Genomic DNA, 17,215 nt, shown 5'->3' with positions numbered 1-17,215 from the left:
TAAGCAATTTAACTGGGTGCCAGATTGCAGGCAGGGATTGCTCAACCATTTGTAGGACCATCAAATAAATATACCTACTGTTTAGTGCATGTGCTTGTTGCTGTTCGGAGGCTCGAGAGCAGCCTTTTGGGCAATCAGAAATTCAATCTACTCTCTAATGCCACACCAACTCTAGCTTGTGCTGCCCAGCTCCGGTTCTTTGTCAAGCAGTGAAACTTCTATTTTTGGCTCACCACAAATGACCTTGTTGTAAGCTGCAGATTTGAATGTAGCTGAAACAAAGAAGAGGTTTTAAAAAAAACTTGGCTCATGGAATAGTCCAGCAGCCTATAACAAGGCTATGGCGGCTGTGGGTGATAGGAAAAATGGAGTCAAAATGTGGGCCTTAGCGGGTCAGCACTCTTAAATCCTGAAACGGTGCACCCGCCTGCCTGTTACGCAACAGCTCTTGGGAATTCTGGGAGGGTGTTTGTAAACACTGCAGCCATGTGCGCAAAGTCCACGTGGTGCTTCGTTGCTGGTTGTATCTGGAGAAACTCTGAATGAAAAAGAAACTCAGGCCGCAGCAATAAAGTGAAAGCAAGCCGGAGCCACTCATCTCTTAGCCTTTCTGGAGGTGTGTCAGAGTCGCAGAATGGGTGTATGTCCTATTATGGTGGGGCTGGCATTTCTTTTGTAACAGCCTTCCACCCGGAAGCATTTGTGGCATCTACAGAAAAGAAATTAGAAGGGACTGTATGATAAGTGAACAGATCGTCGTGCCAGAGTACCTAATATAACCACTGACAAAGGTATTTTAAGCAGGACTGTTAAGAAAAAGTATCCTCATATAAAGGTCACCTTTAAAGAACAAATAGATATCAGTTTCAGTGACTGCAAAAATGAAGATGCTGAAATTCATTCTCAATGTTCCAAATTTCAGAGACATGTAATGATCATTAGGTAGTACTAGCCTAGCCTCAAAGAGGCTAACTTCTAACAAAATGCCTCAGATGAACCTAATTGTAAATAAGTGGGTTTAAAGTTATGGCTTGTCTACAGTTTCAAGAAAATTCCTTCAGGATCTTCTTTTTTAACCTACTCTTTTATGTTTACTGGAAGAACTTTAAAATTGCAATCAAAACTTGCTAACCAAAGCAAGTTTAATTTAAACCAATATACAAATAATAGGTGACGCATCACACCAATGTAAGAAATCATTTACTTAAAGCAGCTTTGTGGGTGTTCTAGGTTGCTTACAAGTTTAAAGCTGGTTTATCTGGTAACCATCGTAGAGTGTCCTACAGATGGTAGAACGATCTAATTAATAAAAATCATTTACATAAAGTAGGGGATCTTGTATCAGTACACGGGAGGTTTCAAACCATGGGGAAACTGGAGCAGCTTGTTTGCTGAAATGTCATGCCCTCACTATTTTTAATTGTAGTTACTTCACCGCTCTTGTTGGAGGCATGCAGAAATATCTGCACTGCAAAAAGAGAGATGGGATAAGGGTTCCCACCCCACCCCCCCGCATCTGTTTAGTACTCTTCTGCTTTAAGCCTCACATTCACTCTTTGTCATTAAAAACCAATGGCTTGCAGCAGCCTCCATCTTGTAATAAATGTAATATTGAGTATTTGCTAAACTATAAAAGACAGGAGTAAAAGAACAGCTGAAGGGCAAAGCTAAAATGGAAATCTAGTTTTAAAGCTAGGCCAAAAATTTGGATTAGAATGAAGTGTTTGTTTATTCACAATGGAGAAAGCCGCAGGGTAATTTATTCTATATAAATGTTTTATTGTTACCTTGTGACTTTAAAATGACTTCTTGATAAGTATGGAGTGTCCTATAGTAGGACTTGGATGGGTTTTTCTTTCAGGAAGTTGTGAGCTGCATGTCTATCTGTGAATGGCTTGTATCCTACCCTCCATTCAGCCAAGTCTGAAGCCTTCCTTCAACCAAGGAGACTTCCAGTGATGGAACAGCCCCTTCAATTAGAGAAAGGTTTCTTAGGCCAGAAAAGGATTCAGACTTGGCTGAACAGAGTAGTAGGATACAAGCCACCCATTACCCCTGGCCCCACCATTTAAATCATCCTCGGTGAACCTGCTGTCTTGATCTCTCAACGCTTAGTTGCGTGCTTACAGGCACTTCTGCACATGGGTTTTCTCCACCCATCTGCAGCTGAACCACATTCTGGCTTGCATTCATCCCAAACAGACAGCCACCAGCTAGATGCCAACTCTGCCAATCCTTATGCTGACCACTGCCAACAGGTACTTTGCATTTTACCTCCTTATCACTTGACAAGTTGCTAACTAGTAACACCCTCATAGCAGGACCATTTTCTACCACCTGTTGCCTTTTGCGTTTCCCCCTTTGGAGAAGTAACTCGCTTCTTTGATGCTGGTTGAAAACAATAAGACACAACCAAAATGCATGATGTAATGCTTATTTTCTATCAGTATTTGAGACCATGCTGATTTCCTTCATCTATGAAGCTAATGAGCGAGCCCCGTGGTGCAGAGTGGTAAGCTGCAGTACTGCAACCCAAGCTCTGCTCACCTGAGTTCGATCTTGGCAGAAGCTGGGTTCAGGTAGCTGGCTCAAGGTTGACACAGCCTTCCATCCTTATGAGGTCGGTAAAATGAGTACCCAGTTTCCCGAGGGTAAAGTGTAGTTGACTGGGGAAGGCAATGGCAAACCACCCCATTAAAAGTCTGCCTAGAAAACATCATGATGCAACATCCCCCATGGGTCAGTAATGACTCGGTGCTTGCACCTTTACCTTTTGAAGTGAATAGCTAATGTAGTCTACTCAACTCGCTTTCCAGCACACTTACAGGTTCACTTCCTATGCAACAATTTTCTGAATTCAACATTAAAGGAGGAAGATATAGGATTAAACAGAAGCAGCGCATACATTCCCAACCTAACATGTCTTTCCTTGGTTGTATGGATTGGGACTTACTCTCCACTAGATCACAAAGGCAGCAGAAAACTGTATTTTGGGATAACTTTTTAAAGTAACCTTTCCATGATATGCATATTGCACAGGACTTCAACAGTGTTTATAGAAAGCAAAGACTGATATCTGTGTAGGGTTGCCAACTCCGGTTTTGGAAATTCTTGGAGTTTTTGGAGGTGGAGTCTGGAGACGCCAAGGCTTGGGGAGGGGAGGGACCTCAGCAAGGTTTAATGCCATAGAGTTCACCTGCCAAAGCAGCCATTTTCTTCAGGGGAACTGATCTTGGTTGTCTGGAGTTCAACTGTAATTCTGGAAGATCTCCAGTTCCCACCTGGAGGTTAGTAGCCCTATATTTGTGTGGGCCATTCCAGTATATTAGACAAAAGTATTTCTGTTGCTGAAGCCAAAATGCTTTTCTTCCCTATCCGGAAGCTTGCTTGGCAACTTGTAATTTCTGACTTGTTGTGCAAGACCTAACACTCCTCTCATTTGAGGTGCTCCAAGCCAATAGATGTCTTTTACTACAGTTTCCTGAAGTTCTCATGGCAATTCAAGAAAACACTCACTACTCTTATAAGTAGAATAATAGTTTCAAATACAGTTCGTTTTAATGTTTTAACAGAACACTGCAGCATTACCAATTCACAAACATGTCTATGAGTGTTACAACATCCTATTAAGTAATAAATGTTCCAAAGGCTGTGTTCTCTTTCTTTTTTTCTTAAAAGGAGAATTTCAGTATGAAAAGATATCAAGTCATTAGAAAACAACAGATAGGATTCCTTTACAAAACAATTGCATTGTTTCTTGTGGGTGCAAAACTGTGATGGTTTTTATATTGCCTACCATTTCTGTATCTTCATCACTGTCAAGATAGACTAGTCTCTATAGCTATGAGATGGCTTCAAGCAAGTAAGTTTATTTTGGCTAGGTACCCAAAGGATAACTGATTCAACTTCCTCTGAATGCAAAAGCTTCCACCCAGGGTCCCCCCCCCATGCAAAAGAACACTTCACCCATGGGCAGAAAGAGCCTAGTGGGAGGAGGGGAGAGGTGTTCACTTGCAAACATCGCATTCTCATCTATACCTGCTGGTTCAGTTCATGACCTGCCCACCAGTTGCAAGCAGGAAGCCATTTTTTTGTGTGGAGAGTTCACCAACCTGTATGTGACTGTTCACCAGGTTGCTTTGCTGTATTCTTTCTTAACAGCACAGTATAGCACAATGGATTTTTCTTGCATGTGAGTTCTCACACAGCCGGGTTGAGCTTTACCTCCCCCTCTTGCTCCACTACTGCTCCACTCAGGGTCTCTCTAGATGTACAGGCTGTTAGAAATAAAGGAAAGCCCAAACGGCCTCAGAATGCCTTGGGGTGGGGGTGGGGGTGCAGGTGGGAGTCCTCCTTCCCTCCTCAAGATGTTTCCACATATCACAATAGCAAGGGGGAGTTTCCTCCCCTGTCTTTACTGCTCCACATGCACAGAATATTTCACGTGGAGCAGAAAAACAGGAAAGGAACCTCCCTCCTTGCTATTTTGACACGGGGAAACAGCTTGAGGGGGAAGGGAGAAGCCCCTCCTCACCCCTGTGCAGGCATTCTGAGGCCATGTGAGCTCTCCTTTATTTTTTAGCAGTGATTCTCCAAAGTTGCTGTGTGGCTGCAGGGAACTTGTGCCGGGTCTGGGGAATCCAGACTCAGCTCTTTAAAAACCTGCACGTCTAACTTGGCTCTCAATCAACAGTTGTTCCAACAGACCATTAAATCAGTCACAAATCAGGGAAATCAGTCTAAAATAAGCCCTATATAAAAAAACATTAATAGCTATTGATCTGTTTGGATCTGCAGCATTTTCACTCATGTACCATTCTGGGAGGGGAAAAAAACTAATGCAAACTAGTTTGGAAAGCGTTGAGTTGTTCAGTGCTGAATGAAACAGATCTGGTGATTGGTTCAGATCTGATCATCACAGTTTGACTGCTGAACATGTTTGCCACTAAGTTGTGGTATTCCTAGTGCCACCCCCTTATAACCAAGCACCAGACATGAATATATATTGAACATGTTGAGCAAAACTACAGTAGAAGATTTGGAAGTCAAATTTTTTTCTGACAAAGATGCATGTATGCTATAATGCCTAACTATACTTCCTGCTTATACTTAGCAGTATACTCTCAAGATTTGACCTGAGTCAAATCTTGAGAGCATACTCTTTCAAACTTATGTGACAAGAGGCCTTAAGATATAAGAGAAAGTACAAATAATTACAGAATCCCTTGTCTATCCTTATCTGCTTTAATTTACCATATACTGTGCTATGTAGCCTACTGCATTAATCTGGAGAAACCCATGAGAAACAGCACTAGTTAACAAACTCGTTTAAGAATTTGTCAAATAACTTTCACATCTCTTTTGTTGTTTAAACAAGGATCCCATTCCACCCAGTGTGTCACAGTTCAGGTATGCCTCCCTAATAGAGGTTGGGTACAGACTGGAAAATGGGCCATAATTTTGCATGGACCTGGCAGGTTCGGTATTTATGAACTGGCAGGCCGTGGGAGGCCAATTTTCCATGGACCCACAGACTTTTTGTTGGTCCATTGGTCTGTGGTTCATTAAAGCCTCCTGGCACCGCTGGCAAGCGCCACCAGGAGCGCTTTAATATTTAGATCCCTTTCTGGGCTTCAGCTGGCCCTTTAGACTTCAGCTAGTCCATAGAGGAGGGATCCCTCCTCTGCAGGCCAGCTGAAGCCCGGAAAGGGCCCTTTAAATGCCTGCTGGCCTGCGCAGGGAGGATCCCTGCCACACAAGCCGCTGGCAAACTGAATGGAGCAAGGGAGGGTTAGAACACTCCAGCACTGCTGGCAAGTGGCGCCTGGAGGTTTTAACATTTAAATCCCCCTTGCTCGCTACAGCAAGGGGGGTTAAAGCGCTCAAGCCCCAGCCCAGACCAATGAACTGGTCGGTTCATGAACCAGACTGGATCATGAAAAGTTCGTGGTATGTGGGTCCATGAAATGCCATGGACCCACGGCCCATGGGTTTTCCCCAGTCCATGCCCACCTCTACTCCCTAATTAAAAACGTCTGGTGAAATCACATGTAATGTACTTTCTTGAGATAAGGTACTTTTGTAAATCTGAGAGTGTGCTATTTACCTGCTCATTTTTCTGTTAACTACCAGGAAGTATTAATTCCCTTGTACTAGAATTACTTCTTTTGGGAGTAGGCCTGATATCTCTCCTTTCATTTAAGTTATAACTAAAGTAAGCTGTATCATGATTCACTTGAATGAAACAGCCACCACGTGGAGATGTGCAAAACATTTGGCCTATGTAGGAGCTCCATGGATGGGTGTCACACAATATATATCTTATTCTATTCTATGCAGCTCTTACATTAGTAAGGCTGCTGCCTAGGGAAGGTGATGAGCCATAGGCAAAACAACAGGTGTTTGTGTGCAGTGGCTGGCCCATGCTCTAAAATCTGTGCTTTCTGTAGAGAGTGACAACTGTGTGTGGCACTCCTTTGTTAAGCACCCTGAAGATGGTAACAGCCCAAACCTGAATTAGGGGAGAGAAAGCAGCTCTATGGAAGAGCACGCGCAATGCTTGCTCAGTGTCCCAGGTTCAACCCTTGGTGTCTACCGTTAAGGAATCTCAGATTGTAGATGTTGGGAAGGACCTTTCTTTGAGTGAATCTCTGGAGAGATGCTGCCAGTCAGAACAGACAACACGGGGCTGAAGGGACCAAGGTTGGCACAATCTCATCAGACCTCAGAAGCTCAGCAGAATGGGGATGAGAGACCTCCAAGGAAGACCAGGGTCATTACACAGAAGTGGACAGTGGCAAATCATCTCTGAATGTCTTCTGCCTTGAAAACCTTACGAGTTCACCATAAGATGCCTGCGACTTGATGGCACTTTCCATCACCACCATAAGGCAACTTCATATGTCCATATCAATAGTAGTCTTGCAGTTCTGCCATACGATTTGTGCATTTTAAATTAGAATTCATTCCAAAAAGAGGCAGTAACTCATTATAAAGTCTAACATATACAATGGAGAGACAGATAAAACACAAAAATGTTCAGTAATGTTTGGAAGGAGTTACCAATATAGCATTCATCTTAATTTTTTTTCTAAATTAACAATTAAATGTAGGGTAATTTGAGCAGAGAACAGATTATTTTGCAAGCGTTCACACCTCATGGTACATTGGTGTGATATTTACTCATTTCCATGGAGCTTATGTAGCAAGCTGCTCGGTATGAGCGTGCTGCCTCATGTCAGAAGCCTTCAGTACATTTCTGATCATTTGGAAATAGCACTTTCCCCACCTAATACTACTACTTAACATTTACAGTGCAATCCTATGCAGAGTTACACCCGTCTAAGCCCATTGAAGTCAATGGCCTTAGACGGGAGTAACTCTCCATAGGATTGCACTGTTAGATTGCACTTTAGAGTAGTGGTACTACTACTTACTCTGCAGCTTGCAGAGAGCAACATATGCCCTGAGAACCACCCCACAAGCACACACATACAGTATTAACTACAAAATTATTAATATACAACCACAAATAAAACAAATTTTCAATGCAGCAAAAAGTCAAATCCACTAACTTACTTACTGCATGCATTTACTGCTGTTACACTGTTGGAGATGCAGTGTTAGACCCCAGAGACAAAAATTAGAGCAAGAAATGGAGGTGGCATGTGAAAGAGCCATGAAGTCAGTATCACTGCTTTGCAGAGTTCATAGAACACCATATATGTTATCACTGTATCTAACAGCAAACTAGCTGGCTGATACCCTCGTGGATGTCAAAAACTATGAAACATGGCTACCAACAGATGAAATCCCTCTACATGACTCAGGGGACTTACCAGTTCAGCAGAAAAATATGACTTCGTAAATCAACCATAAGAGAAAAACTTTCCTAAACAGCCTGATGAGGAGGAGGAGGACTGAGTATGATCCAGACAGGATGAAAAGTTGAGAGCAGCTGAGTGTCAGGGGGAAAGTGGGGGGAGGAAAAATCGGCCTCCTCAAACTTCCCATAGAATTTAGGGAACCCTGGAGAGGGAGGGTTTTTGGGGAAAGGGGGATTTCCAACTTGTTCCAGCATTCTGCAATTATATTGTTATAATCCTTACAAGAACACTAACAATTGAATTGATAGCACCATCCTCACATATGGGGAAATGAAGTGCGACTTCACCTACTGAGAGACAAAATTCAAAGCAGGACGTCCCAATTTGTAAAGTTTTAGTCATGTATGCTAGAGTCATTTGGCCTTACCATGCTGGCATTTTAACATGTCAACACCTCAACACTACAAATCAGTAGGGTTGCCAGCTCCAAGTTGCGAAATTCCTGGAGATCTGGGGTTTGGGGAGGGAAAAGGACCTTGGCATGGCATAATTCCATAGAGTCCACTCCCCCAAAGTAGCCATTTTCTCCAGGTGAACTGATCTCTTTGGCCTGGAGATGAGTTGTAATTCCGGGAGATCTCCAACCACTACCTGGAGGCTGGCAACCCTACAAATCAGCATTTTGATTGCTGCAGGCTAGAGCCGTCCTTGAGTTTCTTTGTATTCCTATATATACATGCTGTATTGTGTACATGCAACGACAATTCAAATATTGGCCCTATCCAGTTACCCAAGTCCATTATAGGGCTTCTTACAGTTTCTGCAGGTCAACCAAAATATATAGGGAGGCTTGTTGTAACATGTAGTCCTCCTGAGTTTGACTAAAATTATAATATCTGAGAGCCAAGCTACAAGTGACGCCTGACACAGGTTGGACACTTGTCAGCTTCCCTCAAGTTTTGATGGGAAATGTAGGCATCCTGGTCTTGCAGCTGTAATGGAGAGCCAAGCTATAAAACCAGGATGCCTACATTTCCCATCAAAACTTGAGGGAAGCTGACAAGAGTCCAACCTGTGTAAGGCGTCACTTGTAGCTTGGATCTAAGACACATGCATGCAATTCCCTCTTCAGTTTTTAGCTAGTTATATGTTTCATCTCTGATTCAGACTGCAGTCAGGTTTTTTTAATGATTCATAATGCATCCCACTGCATTTAAGAACCAGCAGATCAAGTAAATAGTCTTTCTAGATGATGTCACAACACTCAGGACTGGCAAAATGCCTTAACAGCAATCAGGAAGCAGGACTAAATCAATACTTTATCTTGTTTGGCAAAATAATTTGTGACTGCACACTCCAGTATTGTTTTTGAGATAACCAACAGTGGATTGTATTTAACTCATGCCAGCTGAGGACCAGTTGTGGCACAAATTGTAGTTAAAAGTCTATGCCACAACAGCGATGGCTATCAAAACACGTTTAGAAAGACATGCCCAAAGTGCAGTCTACCATAACTCTTCTTAGTGGTGACAGACATGTAAATCCAGGCCATCTCCACCTATAAGAATTTAAATGCTAACTTCCTGATCAGACCAAAGATTCATCTAATCCACTTCTGTCTTCATCCAGACAGAGATCCCTGGAATTGAAGCAGGGTAGTGGTAGGATTAGCCATCCTTCACTATTTTTCTCCAGCATCTGGTAGTCAGAGGTATGCCCCCAAATACATGATAGACCTACCTCAAGGAACTCATCTAGTTTTCTAGATCTAGGACCCATTCTTAAGACATAAGGTCATGGCCCTAATGTTGACTAGAACAGTTTTAAGTTTAGCACTCATATTAGCATTCCAAGGGTGCATAGAGTTCCATTCCCTCTGAAGACTCACCAAAGCCATAATCGCTGCACCTTCCAAAAGTGGCATAAATCTTCTTTATTTCATCTTATGCTTGGGGAAAAGAAACTATAGGGTATTAAGTATCTATTAGACTCTATACTTTAACAGTCCATAATTATTTGTAGATAGCCTACAAATCCAGTAACTATATGCACAACTATCAGTACACCTTACTTCTGTATGTTCTTGGCAAGCTTGAAAAGTAGGTGAAGTTTGAAAGCAGCCTTTGTGTAAAAAAAAAAAAAAGTTCCTGCTTTCAGTATTTTGCCCTACTGATTCTTTTTCTCTGCATACACGCATGCATGCACACTTAGACAACAGTACTATGAGTGAAAGGTCCTGAAATATAATAGCAAGAACACAATTAATCTCTAAAGTCTGGAGAAGGGTTTTCACTATTAGTATTCAGTATTCACTATTATGAAGAGCAAGGCATGCTATAACAAGGATCTCTCACTGTGCCTATACATTTATCTTAAAGTCACATTAAAATGGTTTATCTCCACCTCTCTATAAACATATCCAAAATGTAGACATAATCATAAGCTCTGATGTTGATTGTATGAAGTGTAACCCATTCACTCCGTGTGTGTTATGTGCCGTCAAGTCATCTTCGACCTATGGCGACCCTATGAATGAAAGACCTCCAAAACGTCCTATCATTAATCCATTCTAATGTGGATTAAAGTATTTTGAGGTATGTCATCTTGCTCTCAAAAAGGAGTTCTGCAAGAGTAAGAAATCTATTGACAATATATTTATAAAGTGTAGGTGATGGTAAAAAGCAAACTTCATAAACTATTGCTAATTTGTTTTTATATACTAGTAACAACTTTTAGTACTCTCAGTCCACTTTTATTTGTCTGCGGCAACAAATATACAGCCCAAGATTCTGAGGGTGCATGCTACATCTTCATTGTGAGGCACGACTCCAGCCACACCGCGAATGGAAACTTCATTGGACCCAATCAAACATCCACAACCAGTCTGTGTTTCTTGGGGGTTCCAACTGAATGAGAGAATCCATGAACAGAAACTTCCTCCACATGTATATCACTTTCTGAAATACCAACAATGTTTGAGGGTTTTAAATTGTTGTTTTAGTCTTTCAGAATATTAGACACTTCTAAAATAAAATGGACTGCTCAATTTACTGCTGTGGAACCAAGTTTAGAATTTCAGCAGAAAGCCCCCCCCCCCCATTTAGCAGTGTGTATATAAGGTATTTTTTTTAAGGAACTCTTTGCACTGTACTTATGCGTGTGTTATTCACTTTGTGTTTGATTAGTGTCATGAGATTTGTCAAGAGATGTTTTATACAGCAGATTTTGCTGTTTGGGGGAAGGAGGAAGGGCAACATGGAGAAATATGAATTGGTTAAGGTTTATACAGAAATGCTGATAGCACTAGCAGACTAGACTAATGAACTATGTTACCCTTAGAGGGGTGTTTTGAACATCTCCCATTCATCTGCCAAAGAAGGCAGCAGCTTGGGCACTTGCTGGTTAAATGAAGTTGTTGACCTCTGCGAGTAGGGTACTAAGATTCACATGGGGAAAACTTCAACCGAACTCAACAGGTAATGTTTGGCACGTATTTTTGAAGAAGCCTAGGAGCACAAGGGCTCTTTGCTTTTTGCTTTGCTTTTGAACATCTACATAGCTGAAGCCCATTCATGATGCCTGACCATTAACACCCATCTGCTGAATTTGTTTTACAAATCAGCCCGGTTTTGGAGGTCACGTTCTCCATTGAAAGTGCCATCAAGGAATACACATGTAATTACACAAATGACTGTACAAGCTATCACCAGTTCTCTCCTCCACCCCTCTCCCCAGAGTCCGCCTGCCATTAAAATGCAAATACAATGGCCTCATTAGCTAGCAAACAACACTCACCGACCTGCTTTTAAAGAGAAAAGTCTCTCTTCAATTTTAACGAAAGATTGCATAAAACGCACACACACAGTCCTTTCTTCCGTTGCTCACCATATCATGGTATCAGGTTTTGCATTTGCATACCCACCATCACGGAAAAAATCTCAAAATGAGATCATCAAAACGAACGTTTCAGGGGAAGCTCGCGCTAGATCGCATCGGCCCCTTCGCCTCCCCTCTCCATCTCCACCACAAATCAGATTTACCAAGGGGGTGGGGGTGGGAGATGCTAAGCAGTGCTGGAGAAAGCTTGCTAAATCGCCCCAAACCCTGGCTTATGTAAAAAGCTACCATTACAGGTTAAAACATCACAAAGCAAGAGCGAGATCGGAATAATTATTTTTAAAGCACACCAGAGAGGAACACCACCTTGGGCGTCCGATGGCAACACAGCTTAGTTGAAAAGAACACAATGTTTAAGAGAACATAACGAAGATGTCTCCCCCCCCCCCCCCGCTCCTGTGCCACACACTGAGCAACTGGCTCTTTATGCCAGGATTTAGCAATTAGGGTGACAAAAGAGAGAAGAAACCCAGCTACAAATGTCCTCTCCATTCCAGCGCGCGCGCGCACCCCCCCCCAACCCCACGGCCCCAGGATAGGGCTTCATTTCGTTCAGCGCCCCTGACCTTGTAGTCCTCAAAAAACTCCACAATCCTTCTTCCCCCCCTCTCCCGCTTGGACTGCGCCTGCCTTTGTGTCTGCCTGTCACTCACCGGCAAACCAAATGAGAGCTGATTCATGAAAAGCACAAAGCCAGAAAACAGACTTTCACACACACAACATTCTCTCACACACATAATATCCTCCGGGACCAGACAGAAAGTCCGCGCTCGGTGCACTGCGTCTCTTCTAAGAGAGTTGCCTTCGTGCCCCCCTCCCACAAACCCTCTTTTTGAAGGGAGAGTCCCCCCGTCCAAGCTTCATAGCGTGACTTCCCTAAAACATCTCTTGAGGTTTTCTTGCTTAAAAAAAATTGGTCACCCAAACTGGTTTCATCCCCTCCCCCCATTTGGGTGTCTTCCCCCCCCCCCCAAGAATAAAGGCGATGCGATTCCGAAGGCCGCACGTGTGCAAAGGAGAACACGCGTTTAAAGGGGGGAGCGCAACTCAAGAAAGGAGGAACTTTAAAAAGACAGGCGGACTTGCCTGCCGACGAAACCACCCACCCACCCCGAGCTACAGAGCGCAGCCCCGAAAAAGCAAAGTTCGCGGCGCGACGGCGACACAAACACAGGGAAAAGGAGGGGAGAAGCTTCATTTTTAAAGACCCCCCCAAAACTCTATTTGTCAGCCATGTTGGGAGATTGGGAGAAGCATCCGTCAATACTCTTCCCTCCTGAGAACTGCAAAGAGTGTTGAAAGAATAATCACGAGGGCGCTCGTGGGGAAGGCGCCCGAGCGAGCGCGGGAGGAAGAGGAGAGCGGGGAAAGGGCACCGGAGGGGAGAAGCGCGCTGACCTCTTTCCAGGAGCCCCCTCAGCCTCGCAGAATCCAGCCCGAGCCGCCTGGTCTCCCGTCTACCCAATCCTAAAGGGCAGCCATCTTGCTTCCTTCTGCTCCTTTACGAAAGCAGCCTAGCCTCCGCATCAATATTCATAAGGCCCTTTTGACGTCTGTTCTCTCATCACTCGGTGAAGCCTCCGCGTCGCTCCCCGCGGCGGACGTGACTGCCATGTGAACGAAGAAAAGCACACGCTCGCTCTTGCGCGCGCTGCCTCCCGCCTCTCTCTCGCTCTTGCGGTAGGCGCCTGCCCGCTCGGAGCAGCGAGGAACGGAGGGCTTTCCCACACAAAGGCTCGCAATAATCTCCCCCCCCCCCCTCGGCTGGGTTGTACAATAGCGGGGGTGGCCCTAAAGCGACGGCGTTTCCAGCGGCTTTTCTTGTCGTGGATTTCTGCACTGCAGCTCCAGCCTGACACAGCGGCAGACAAAGGAACTCAGAACCAGGAGCTGTCATTCTTAACAGGCGTTGCTGCTGGGGGAGCGCTCGTCCTCTCCGTCTCTTCCCCCTTGTCCCTTTAAGAGAAGTTTGCACAATGGCCTGGCGTCCCGACTTCATCTTAAGAGTAGATTCCTCCCCAATCCAGAGCTCTCTCGGCCTCCACTAGCCAGGGCTCTTGTGTTTTAAAAGTCTGCTCTAAACTTCTAAAAAAGAAAGGAAAAGGCAGCGCTGTCCCCCCAACCAGCAAGGCCCACCTCTTGTTTACGTCGGCCATGTGAGTGCAGGAGGATCGCGATGACACAAAGTCCTTTGGAACTTCTCTTCTGTCCAATTTCTCCCAAGCTCTTGAGCACAGCCCTTAGGAATTTCCAGAATTTGAGTCCAATGGCACTCTAGAGACCAACAAGATTTTCAGGGTATGAACTTTCGAGACTCAAAGCTTCCTTTTTTAGATGCCATCTGAAGGTGTCTGAAGAAGGGAGCTGTGACACTCAAAAAACTTATATCCTGAAGATCTTGGTTGTCTCTAAAGTATCGCTGGACTCAAATCCTGCTGTCCTACTGCAGACCAACACAGCTAAGTACTAGAAGCTACCTGGCAATTTGGAGCTCAGGTTCTTCCATGAATATCTACAGTGCTTTTGGGTGGAAGTCACAACTTAAATGGATTATTAGGTAAATCATTTCAATTAGAAAAAAGAGGAATATTGCCGCAGCCACAGGTGTCTGTTATTTATATTTTCCTGCTTTGGCATGGCAGGGGGGAAAAACTGCCCAGAGATGAATACAGTAGCAAAGTACTATGGGGCCAATTTAGGCAAGTACATAGGATCGGACAGTTTGTTACAACATACACGTGTCAAACTGCAGCATTAAAAAAAAAGCTGTAAAGCAATAAGCGATTCGTAGCAGCAAATGAAACAAAAATGAGAGAATTCCTCTTTATCAAACTTGTCAGCACACCTTTCATATCTGAATGCCTGGACAGACACAAACATAGAGCTACATAGACACAAAAATAGCTGTTCAGATGCTGCAAAACTAAAATGCAAAGAAATGGACACGCTAGTTATAAAGAGAGTAGTGCTGAGATAGAAGGATGTAAATTAATCAAAGTTCAGCTGCAACCAAGTTACTTTGAAAGTTTATTTTTTTTTAAAAAAATGTAGCCGTTTATGTAACTTTCTAAAGAACTTTAGAAATTTATGTAACTTTATAAAGTTTTTAAGTTATTCTTTTTGCTGCTTTGGTGCAGTCAGAAAATAACCAGAGGTACTATTAAGGAAAGGCAGGTAGGACATTCATATTCTTTGTATGATTATTTCCCCTCCCACCTCTGTTCATCTCAACAAAATATGAACTTCTATCACTGAAGATAACTTGTGTTTAAATTCTACCCTTTAGGCAATTTTTTTTTTCAGTTATGACTTCATGGAGTGTACACACACACAAGAAACTTAATAGAAAGCCAATATGGTAGAGTGATTAAAAGTGTCTGAGAGACTCAGGTCTGAATCACCCCGTCCCCATGAAGTTTGTTGGGTGCCCCTAGGCTGACCATACACATTCAGCCTAAACCACCAAACTGGGTTGATGTAAGGTGTAGTGATTGAATGTTAGAGAAGTTAGAGGGCTGGACTTAGACCAAGGGTCCCCAACAGGGTGCCCGTGGGCACAATTGTGCCTGCTGACACTTTCCTTGTGCCAGCCAAGTGTTTTGAAAAAGTGGGTGGGGCCAGATGGAGCTTTTGCCCAGCATGACTTCTGATTGGACATTGGAGATTTGATCAGCTGTGCGGATTTAAAAAAAAAATTGCTTTGGTAGAAGCTGCTTCAACAGTACAAGAATCTTCACCGTGTGACTGAAGGCACACTGTAGCAATCATTTTGTGGCAGCCATTTTGTTGCTTCACCCACCACACTGTGTCAGAATTCCAAATGTGCCTGCAGGCTCAAAAAATTTGAGGACTCCTGATTTAGACCTGGTTGAACTTGTAAAGAAGCTCACTGAATGACCTTGGTTTAATCATGCAACCTGAGCCAAATACAAATTGGGGATGCTGCGGACATAACATGGGATAACTCTCCATAAATGTACATCATCATAAATGTTTATCAAAATTAAGGGAAAATTTAAAGCTGCTGTCATGTGATAGCCATTAATGTGTGTACCTGTTCCATCATGTGCAGTTGCCCCTCTATCTGGTAGAATGCACTTGGTAGGATGAATCTCTTGACCGTGTTTAGCTACATGCAACTCACAGTGCAAACAAACAAAATGAATGTACTCGAGTTATAAGTTCTGTTCACAGCATGTTACTGATGCTGGCAGGTCACATGTATGTATTCTTTATTACAGCACTTAGCCAGTACATTAAACATAAGGTTTAAGTGCACATTTTACAACCATTTAAAACATGAAGCATAATACTTGTATGATTCAAAGACCAAGCAATGTGTTCATTGGAGGGAATTTTATTTATTTATTTATGTACTCCATTAGTACTCCACTTTCCCCCTAATGGAGACCCTTTCCTCCATTTTATCCTCACAACAACCCAGTGAGGTAGTTTAGGCTGAGTGTGTTTCTTTGCCAATATTATGAAATGTTGGAATATATTATTAGTTTCAGTTTATTACATTTATATCCCGCCTTCCCCGCAAGCAGGCTCAGGACCGTTCACAACAGCAGTTAAATACAGAAGTTAAAAACATACAATTAAAACATATAAAATCAGGCAGTAGTAAAGTGTCAGACTCAATAAAAGGTTGCAATAGAACCATAAAGTGCCAATAGAGCTAGGGTATAACAATCAGGGCTCATTTTGAGGGGGAACGCGCAGGAATGCAGTTCTGGCAGTTCCCCAAAGAGGTCACATGACAGGTGGCCCTGCCTACCTGACTCTCAGCCATTTTGGGCCCGTTTCAGCCCGGATCGGGGCTGAAATGGCCCGGATTGGGCCTCTGACGGGTGGTGGATCACTCTCCTGCTCAGTAGCGGCCTGATTCTGACCATTTTGGGCCCAATTTCAGCCCTGAATGGCCAGGATTGGGTCCAAAACAGCCAGGATAGGTGATGTCAGGGGGCGTAGCATATGCAAATCAGTCATGCTAATAATACTTCCAGTGATGTCAAGGGGCATGGCATATGCTAATGAGTTATACTAATGAATTCCTCCAGCTCTTTTTCTACAAAATGACCCCTGGTAACAATCACCCTCAGGGCGGCACAGTGGGGCATGGCAGTCACGGGGGGGGGGGGACAGAGGAGGGGGACAGATGCTGAGCCTCAACATAGGCCTAGAGGAACGTCTCCATTTTACAGGCCCTGCAGAACGGTAACAAATCTCACAAGGCCTGGATCTCCAGTGGGAGGGAGTTCCATCAGGCTGGTGCTAGGGCCAAAAAAGCCCTGGCCCCAGTTGCGGCTAGACAAATGTCCTCAGGCCAGAGACCACCAGCCACTGCTTATCAGCTGAGTGCAGAACTCTCCAGCTCACCTCACAGATAACCAGTTTTCTTTACCCAGATAACCAGTTTTTTCCACCCAGTTCTCAAGGCTATAGTTGGCATGAAGAAAATAATCCACTTAGTCTGCACCCTTCCCCTG

The 17,215-nt window shown here is 43.7% G+C and overlaps 1 protein-coding gene across 1 annotated transcript in view; it reads right to left on the bottom strand.

The window, feature by feature from the left end:
- TET2 (tet methylcytosine dioxygenase 2) overlaps positions 1 to 13,196 on the bottom strand; it is a 98,429-nt gene extending 85,233 nt beyond the window's left edge. Inside the window, exon 1 of the mRNA XM_054990261.1 lies at positions 13,122 to 13,196. The gene's annotated coding sequence lies outside the window, so the exon portion shown is untranslated. The remainder of the gene's footprint in view (positions 1 to 13,121) is intronic.
- Positions 13,197 to 17,215: the final 4,019 nt, after the last annotated feature.

This window comes from Eublepharis macularius, chromosome 10 (genome assembly GCF_028583425.1).
Source record: "Eublepharis macularius isolate TG4126 chromosome 10, MPM_Emac_v1.0, whole genome shotgun sequence".
In the NCBI taxonomy this organism is placed as follows: domain Eukaryota; kingdom Metazoa; phylum Chordata; class Lepidosauria; order Squamata; family Eublepharidae; genus Eublepharis; species Eublepharis macularius.
This window is presented reverse-complemented; position numbering and strand designations above follow the sequence as displayed.